Genomic DNA, 10,042 nt, shown 5'->3' on the forward strand with positions numbered 1-10,042 from the left:
TAAGCCCAACGCACACATCCGAGCAAAACACCGGAACGTGGAGCAAAAACGTGTTTCGCTCGATGTTCGTGGCTGTGTGCGGATTCTCGAAACAAAAAACATTGCTCAGCTGAGCATGTTCAGCTGAACAAGCAATGTTTGATTCGCAGAGCGTGTTTTCGCCTGAGCGTACGTTTTGCTCGGGTGTGTGCGTCAATCGTTCTGCTACACAGCGAAACGCCACAGACGGTCTCCAATCAATATCCTTAAAAATATCACATGACACACAAAATTGGATGTCCATTGGATGGCTATTCTGGATGTCATGTGACAGCGGCGCTGTACGCAGTGTTTCTGTATGTTTTGCTCAGCTGTGTGCTGTGTCGGGTGGCGTGTGTGCGCTTGCTCGCCCAGCAGAACGCGAAACGCTGGAAAACAACAATTTCCCGTTTTGCTCGGGTGTGTGCGTTGTGCTTAAGTGAAGGCAAAGAATTCTAAACAGCACCGGAAACGAACACCCGCTCTTTTGCGCACGAGCCAAAATAAATATGTTGTGCTCTCTCTCCCTAATTGCTAAAGCCTAGCGCACACACCCGAGCAAAACGGGAAATTTTGTTTTCCAGCGTTTCGCGTTCTGCTCGGCGAGCAAGCGCACACACGCCACCTGACACAGCACACCGCTGAGCAAAACATACAGAAACACTGCGTACAGCGCCGCTGTCACATGACATCAAAAATAGCCACACAATGGACATCCAATTTTGTGTGTCATGTGATATTTTTAAGAACATTGATTGGAGACCGTCTGTGGCGTTTCGCTGTGTAGCAGAACGATTGACGCACACACCCGAGCAAAACGTACGCTCAGGCGAAAACACGCTCCGCGAATCAAACATTGCTTGTTCAGCGAAACACGCTCAGCTGAGCAATGTTTTTTGTTTCGGGAATCCGCACACAGCCACGAAGATCGAGCGAAACACGTTAAAGGTGCATGCACGAGCAGAGTTCTGCGAGACAACTTTTGAACTGCCTGTGTTTTTCATTACACGTTTCATTTTCATTTTTGTTGTTATGGATATTCCGTTAGCTTGACATTGAGAACACAGGAAGTGTAAACAGGATAACATTTTTTGTGCGATACCAGATAGCATGAATTTGGTTTCGTCTTTTGTGTCATTCGCCCAGAAAATTTCCTTTGACAGTATAAATATGCAAACAGGTACACGATGGAAAATTGTGACATGTTCAAAAAACGGAGATTTGGGACCCGTTTTTAAGTCGACACAAAATGTGGAGGAATAAAGTTTCAACTTTTCTTGTTTGCACCTTATCACATAAGCTGACATGCCACAATACTTTTTAGAAGAAAGGCAAAATACGGAAGTTCAAATATAGCCGCACTAGTCTACACAGACAACTAAAAATAACCGACGCTATTGCATCAGAATAAGTCAGAGAAAGAAGTAAAAATAGCCGCATAAAACCTTTGAATAACATCTAGTCAAAATGGGGGTCTCAAATAGCCCATGACTTCAAAACTATTGCCGGCAAAAGTATAAACACTTAAAAAATGTTTGGTGAACCCAATTGGTATTTGTACATATTACACCACGTTTATATTCATTACACACGAAAATAATTAACTTTTGTTAGTACTAGACACTGCCCGTTGCCACTGCCGTAGACACTGCCGTGTATGTTTATATTTATTTCTATAAAAAAAAATGCCTTTATTAAAAGTGTTAAAACTATATATTAACTCATATAAGATCCGATAGGTGGCGCGGTTTGTTTTCATTAGAGCCCCGCGCGGGTAAGACTAATCCCCGGGAACTCTGTGAGGGTGAGCCCACAGTGTAGGGGTGGTCGGGTAGGGTAGGGTAGGCCTAACTCTAACCATAATCCTAAACCGAACCCTAACCTAATCCTAACCATACCCTACCCGACCACCCCTACATGGTGGGCTCGCCCTCACAGAGTGCCTGGGGATTAGTTTTTTCCGCCCCGCGCTCGGTGCAAAAATTTCCCACTATTTTAATGTTTTTGAAAGTGGAATGGGAAAAAAATGTAACTGTGGAAAAAATAGCCTGACATGCAACGTGTCATGATCTGTAGAATGTTCCGACCAAGTTTGGAGAGGATCCGTTGAGCGGTGTGGAAACGTATAGCCGGACACACACGCGCGCGCGCGCACGCACGCACGCACGCACGCACGCACGCACGCACGCACGCACGCACGCACACACACACACACACACGAGTGCCAGACAGAAATTCCCCAATTTATAGTAAGATACCGGCTTGTTCTTTGTGATCAAAATGCTATTTCCTACTGCCTATGTTATCAATGCTTTCTAGCAATTTTAACAGGCATGTTTAACAGGCATAAACCCTCGAGTCCAGTATAAAATAAAGAAACCGAAAACAACAACAACATGTGCACGTGCACCAATTTTCGTTTTTACACAAACTGGCAAAATGCCCGAGTTTCATGTATTTCAGCTATTTGAGTGTGATTGATGACGTGTCGAATGCGTTCTGCTGAGAGTATTTCGTCTCCATGGCAAAAACAAGTAGCCAGGATTTTGTAGTCTGCTACTATCACGTAACCTACTAATTTTAAGCACAGCTTTTTGCATCGTGTAGGCGTTTATTGCTCCTCGTATATTACGCAGTAATTATGCTATGCATGATTAGCTAATTAAGCTACACTCAAAATTCCCTTCAAATTCAGACAGAATATTAGAGAGTTCTATGAATGAAGTTCAGGCGAACGTGCGTTAGCTAAAGGTATCCACGATTAGAAATTAGCGTTTTTACCAGGCCTTGCTGCCAGTGAAAAAGACAAACCGCGAATTTACTCAACCGGGAAGAATCTTTCCTGCTGTTGCTATGTGGTTTGTCAGGAATTTCTTGGCAGCAAGTATTTGCTGATGACATTGGGAGCAGGCAGCAAAACCGCTGCTTGCTGGCCTTAATTTCGAACCCTGTAAACTGACCAACGTAGGCCGTTAATTTGCTGCTTGCTGTCCTTAAAATCGAACCCTGGATGCCAATCGGCAGTTGTACGAATTCTACACTACTACGTAACCTTTCATGACTCAATCTGATGAACGCAAACATTACTGAATGACCTTCTAGTATAATGTGCTGCGTAAACAATTAAACATGTCCACATTATTCTCTATAATTAGACGTTAATTTTGTAGTATTGCAAGGAAAGATACATGCATCGACTCTATATAATCATGTAAGTGGCTGAACCGCAGTAGTTGTGCTGCTGCCACTTGGAGAGTTGCCCTAAGCAAGTCTCCAGCTATATATGCACCCGACTGGCAATATTTCTATGGAGGCAGAACATTAAAAATAAAATGGAGGAAAATTGCGAACGACTTAGAGTTATCTATTGGTTTTCGTTAGACCATGCGTATATTTATGCTAAATAACATTTAAAATGAAATCTCACCTTTGTAAGTAAGTGCCCAGTCTATGGGTGATACTCCATTAGGAGTGTTCCCAACTTTATCAATCATCTTTCATTAATCATTAATCATTAATCATTAATCATTAATCATTAATGATATCAAAGTTGGGAACACTCCTAATGGAGCGTTAGCCCAGTCTATGGACATGGGGCAGAACATGTATTAATTGGTACAGTACTCGTGGTAAGCAAATTATTTAAACGTTCTTTTAATATATTCATTGTGAACATTGAAACACGTTTTTGTACATAGTATATAACTGAAATCTTAATTTAATTAAAAATAATTCTATATCTATGGTTAAGTTTTCGTCTAAAACTGGTTTCTACTAGCTTTTAAAATGGGGACGATTGGTGGGCAAAAAATAATGTAAAAAGACGTCTAAATATAGGTTTAAAAACTCCAGATAATTAGTTTAAACGTAAAAAAGCGTCTGATCTTCCAACAGGTCTATTGAATTACAATCGTTAGTCTCCTAAGACTGGCCTTGGCATGAATAACACACACATACACATATTATATATATATATATATGTATGTATATATATACCCTTCTTATTGGTTACTGATACAATATGATACGTTGTTCATACGACATTAGAGCGATAGCAGGTAGGATGAATGCTATCCTGTATGAACTAAATATTTACAAACGGCTAATATCTAATGTATGTACAACCCTGTAAAAATCAGTTATCTAGTTGGCTTACAGAAGCAACATATATATACAATACGAATACAAATACAAAATACAAATGATACATTTTTTCAACACAGACAAGCTAATAGTATGTTCAACCAAACATTTTTGCAAGGCTGAGGCAGTCACGGTGACTACAGGTTTTAGTAATGCAGACATGGAAACTTAGCATGACGCGCATGCAACAGGAGTCAGTATCTGTCTCAGATACAGAGAAGTCTCGCGGACATCACAATTCAAAAAGGTTATCTCTCTACATGACAATATTCTGCCTTAAACCCAATCTTAATCCCAAGCGATTTTTCTTACAACATGATCAGTGGTGATGAATAGGATAATTACAATTTACATCGTTATGAAAACTAACGCAGATGGTCGTTGTCGTATCAGGTACTACAGATATAGTACCCGAGGTGTTTTAGGTTGTTTAGTAATTATGTTTATATTATATATAAGCATATGTTTAGGGTTAGGTTAGGGTTAGGGTACACTTCTGTAGTACAAGTCTGGTACACTTTGTGTATACATATATGTACTCAGGTACATATTTATCTGTAGTACCGGATACGACAACGACCCCTTCATCAAAACTAACAGCTAGTATAGTACGTACTTGCTAGCGTATTCTGTGTCGTAGCAAGCTCCCTGAACGTTCTCATGTACGGCGCCAATATCTATCTGCAATAAAACAGATGAACATCCTTCAAACACGTGCCATCTAATGTATATCAAGAGTCCATATTTAATAGAACATTTTATATTATGAACTCTTGATGTATATGTATGTATATATAATTGTAACATATATGTTTTACAGATTTACATAGAGTAGTCATGTGAGTTAGACTAGGGGTTTGTTTTAGTAATAGTCTATCTAGACACAGCGTCGCGCATTTTGTGTGGCCGCCATTGATGTTACAGGGAATAATGGATAAGCGTGTTTAGGTTAGGCAGATTCTCGAAGTCATTGTGAACATAGGGGTGCAGAATCGAGTGTAGACATGGCGGGAGTTTTGGGGAGACAGAGATGTAGGAGTGGAGGAGTCTGGTTGTGGTCGGGGGAGTAAGATAGACACACTGTGTGCGAGCATATATATTAAAGTTTATTCAGGTTACCACACAAGTTTGGATTTCTTCTATATCATTTATTCATACATAACAAACATACTTCAACGTTACATAATTACTTCAACATTACGAAGGATCGGAACTATAATTACAAGCTTCACTGTGCGTGCTTCGCCACCTTTCAAGTTTAGAGAACACGACGGGAAGAAACACGCCGCATCATGATCTGATCGCACCCATATATGAAAACATTCATCGCAACACATCTGCCCAACGACGCAATCGTTTCCTGGCACGCTCTAACTTCAAGTGAAAGTAAAAATAGCATCATCCCCGCATTTTACAAATAATACAGCTTCCGTTGTTTTCCAATGTAAACCGCTGCCAGTCGAGGCTCTTAGAACGTGTAAAGACTTCGTTTGGCAGCCAGCCAATAGAGAGGTATCATGAGCTGTCTACGGTCGGGTGTTACTAAGTGCACAATCATATCATGAAGAGCGTATAAAGAAGGCATTCTATAAAGAGGTATATATATATATATAATGAAGGTATATATATATATATATATATATATAAAGAAGCTTCTTTATACGCTCTTGATATCATCCATCCAGAATATCATTCCATTAACTTTAGGATTTATTTCGAAATCACTTCTCGAAATCGAATTCGAAATCAATTATGTTGGAAATACTTTAGATGCACAACATTTCCTTCATTGCCACTTCTTCTTGTGGGAAGAGTTTGGAAGACGAGTAGGTGTCGGATTCTGGCAAAGGATGTCGACGGTGGCACGCGCCTAGGATGCTGAGCTACATGATCAGCCAGCCACCTGTAGCAGCTGCTTATCACGTGTGTGCTGGCTGCTGCGTCTACATAACATCAGAACATATATACCGGCAGTGACGACTGATTGGCTGTGAGAAGCAGCATTTATGCGCGCGTGTGTTGTGTGGTCTCTCATCAGCGTCTCAGCCAGTACCGCTGACCACCTTTACCTTCCACCAATCTTTGCTTTACGAAACTTTCCACCCACGTCTAAACACGGACGGTCGTTCTTTACCAAACAATATTAAAATAATGTACTATATAACTACCTAGAAAAAATGCGATGAAAATGCTTGTAAATCAAGATACCAACCACGCAAGCAATATTACGTGGCATTTGCTTTGTCTTTTAGTATTACTAGTTAGTTGCTAAGGAGGCAGTTTTAAACATCTCCATGGCAACACAGCTGCCAGCGATAGATGCTTGGCAAATGTACTTCTGCAGTAATATACTAATAACAATTAACTATAAATAGAACTTTCTCCATATATAGTTGTACATCTGTACACCTCGCTGTACATATTCCCAGGTTCGGACGTAATCATTTTAGAACGCCTAGACAACAGTAATAGACGGTCTGGCAGAACTTTTTACAAGCTAAACGCAGACCATAAAGGTAACGTAAGGTAAAGGTAAGGTAGGTAAGGTAAGGTTACAGTTCTTCTATACGACTTCTGTGCGTAGTCACTGTAGTGCGCAATTCGTGTCTACAGTACCATAAACAGCGATTCGAATCACGAATTGAAAAACAGCAACGACATATACAACGTTGAATTGTAGCAATTACTTAAGAACTGTTGAATTTTCCCCTGATAACTAAAATGAGGGGGTGGGGAAGGGTTACATGGTTGCTCCTCTGTGGATCAATGTATCCCTGACTGACATATATACTGCCGTATACAGTCACTATACATGAGTCTACTGTAGAGCACGCATGTAAGAGGATGGCTTGTAAAAAGTACTCGCCTGTTTATCAGCACGCCTGTAGCAGTACAGGGAGAAGATACGTGGCCATGACATTGACCTAAATCAAGATCAAGGCAAACAAGATACTCACTGCACATACACCATGCACCACGCACCACGCACCATACCCCCCCCCCCCCCCCCCCCCCCCCCCCCCCCCCCCCCCCCCCCCCCCCCCCCCCCCCCCCCCCCCCCCCCCCCCCCCCCCCCCCCCCCCCCCCGCCATGCACGCAGCCAGCAGCTAATAGTAGGCGCAGCCAGCAGCAGCAGGCAGCAGCAGCAGCAGCAGCAGCAAGCAGCAGCAGCAGCAGCAGCAGCAGCAGACACCACCACCTCCTCCTCTCCTCCTCCTCCCTCCTCCTCCTCCTCTCCTCCTTCCTCCGTCCTCCCTCCTCCTCCTCCTCCTCCTCTCCTCGCCCCTCCTCCTCTCACTTCCTCCTCTACCTCCTCCTCCTCTCTCCTCCCTCCTCTCCTCCTCGCTCCTGCTCCTCCTCCTCCTCCTCCTCCTCCTCCTCCTCTCCTCCCTCCTCCTCCTCCTCCTCCTCCCCTCCTCCTCCTCCTCCCCTCCTCTCCCTCCTCGCTCGTCGCTCCTCCTCTCTCATATTTCCTCCTCCTCCTCCTCCTCCTCCTCCCTCCTCCTCCTCCTCTCCTCCTCCTCCTCCTCCTCCTCCTCCTGCCTGCCTCCTCTACCTTCCTCACTCCTCCTCCTCCTCCCTCCTCCTCCTCCCTCCTCCTCCTCCTCCTCCTCCTCCTCCTCTCCTCCCTCCTCCTCCTCCTCCTCCCTCCTCTCTCCTCGCTCTCCTCTCTCCTCCTTCCTCCTCCTCCATCCTCTTCCTCCTTCCTCCTCCTCCTCTCTTTCCTCCTCCTCCTCCTCCTCTCTTTCCTCCTCCTCCTCCTCCTCTCTCTCCTCCTCCTCCTCCTCCTCCTCCTCCTCCTCCCTCCTCCTCCTCCTCCTCTCCTCCTCCTCCCCTCCTCCTCCTCTCCTCCCGCCTCTCCTCCTCCTCCTGCCTCCTCTCTCCTCCTCCTACCCCTCCTCCTCCTCCTCCTCCCTCTCCTCCTTCCTTCCTCCTCCTCACTCCTCCTCCTCTCTCCTCCTCCTCCTCCTCTCTTCCCCTCCTCTCCTCCTCCTCCTCCTCCTCCTCCTCCTCCTCCTCCTCCTCCTCCTCTCTCCTCCTCCTCCTCCTCCTCCTGCCTCTCCTCCTCCCTCCTCCTCCTCCTCCTCAACCTCCACCACCTGTGACCACCACCACTAGCAGCCAGCAGCAAGCAGCACATCCCATCACTCCAGCTAACACCCAGGGCCGCCGGCCATACAGAACACGTGGAAAGCAAGGAGCTACATTATAACGCTAGTTATATGTAGCTCCTTTGTGGGAAAGCAGACGCGCACACGGAGACATCACGGAAGACATCACATTACCAAGCAATCGCCAAACACAGATCTTATTCATCTCAAAGATCGTATATAGTACATATATGATGTTACAGTCGTGCTATAAAAACAGCGTGTACCACTAGTTTATGGATGCTGTTTAGAAGGCCATCACCACACGCACGCACGCACGCACGCACGCACGCACCGCACGCACATGATAGTATATCATGGTTAATGTCACGTGGAGGAACACGGTGTACACCGCCCCCCTCGATACTGCTACCGTCTTCCTTCCTTATCTGTGGAGGACGCACACGCGTTTTTTCTCATTGACATGCTCGTAAACATTCTCATATTCATATCACTTGTACGAACTAGACATCATCAATCCGCAGCACAGACGCCACCAGCTGATCCTCGCTGATATCAGCTTGCGGTTAGTGACGTCACCGGCGGCGATCAAATATGCTACTGTGCGGACGGGAAGAGCTGCTACTGCTACTGCATGTTCATACATCAAACACCACCTACGCCACACGCGCGAGGTATGCTGCCAGATCCCACATGGAAACAGATTCGCACCACCGCCACGCACAGCAGTGTATAACATATAGGGGCGTTACGGAGAAAATTCAGCTTGGCACTACGTTACATATCCGAAATCGGAATCATTTAGTATACCCTTAATATCAATATCATATACGCCAATTATGTGCGTTTTATAACGCACAAAACCTACAATTCTTCTTAATATTTACACATACCTGCCCCACTATATGTTACCTTCTCGCGTTCTCGCAAGCGTGCACAATCACAGAGGAGACTATGGCCAGGTTGTCACAGAAACAAAATAACATTAGTCTCAACTTTACGACGTATTTCTTGACAACGGGCCCATGGTCGGTCGGGCAACGCAGAACGTAACTCACATAGGGGCCGTTGTCAAACACAAATATATCCTCAACATCAACCTTTTCTCACAGACCAATGACAGAAACGTGGTACAGTTACGAGTTTTCTCACACGCACTGTATAGAAGTGTGGTCTACGAGAAAAAGTTGTGTTGTTTTAGAAAAAAATATTTACACTAATTTTTTTTTCTGGCAACAGGCGCCATGCTACCGAGAGCCAATTAAATGTTAATGTAATCCTACCGCTAAGATAACACTCCTGATCACGCTTGTTTTGTGTTTTGTTTCACGCTAACTGCTCTATACAGTTAAACATCGATTATCCGAACGAGACGGGCGGGAAGTATTTTGTTCGCATATTGATTGTTTGGATAACGGATCTGATCGTAAATAAAGGAAGCCATAGTCACGGGTGGTCCAGTGGCTTATTAAATATTCACGGGACCTTGAGATCTTGTTCGGATAATCCGATATTCGGATATTTGATGTTCGGATAACCGAGGTTTGACTGTATTGCGTTTAGCCAGCCGAGACTTACTCTCACATTTCCCTTCATGAGGTTTCTCATCTCATCTCGCGCTTTATCTTTACTTTTCCTGTTCGTTCTTGTGACGTCACGGAGCCGCGACGTAAACACATAAGAAACGACGACGCGACATAAAAAAATCTTTTAACAGCTCAGCATGACGTAAGGAAGGCATCAGCCTGTCAGAGTGTGTCAGCTCATGT

The 10,042-nt window shown here is 44.4% G+C and overlaps 1 protein-coding gene across 1 annotated transcript in view; it reads right to left on the reverse strand.

Moving 5' to 3' along the window:
* The window catches only part of LOC106811386 (protein phosphatase 1 regulatory subunit 3B-like), a 19,166-nt gene extending 14,322 nt beyond the window's left edge, over nucleotides 1-4,844 (reverse strand). Inside the window, exon 1 of the mRNA XM_014814975.1 lies at nucleotides 4,778-4,844. The gene's annotated coding sequence lies outside the window, so the exon portion shown is untranslated. The remainder of the gene's footprint in view (nucleotides 1-4,777) is intronic.
* Nucleotides 4,845-10,042: the final 5,198 nt, after the last annotated feature.

This window comes from Priapulus caudatus, unplaced genomic scaffold (assembly GCF_000485595.1).
Source record: "Priapulus caudatus unplaced genomic scaffold, Priapulus_caudatus-5.0.1 Scaffold533, whole genome shotgun sequence".
Classification (NCBI taxonomy): Eukaryota; Metazoa; Priapulida; class Priapulimorpha; order Priapulimorphida; family Priapulidae; genus Priapulus; species Priapulus caudatus.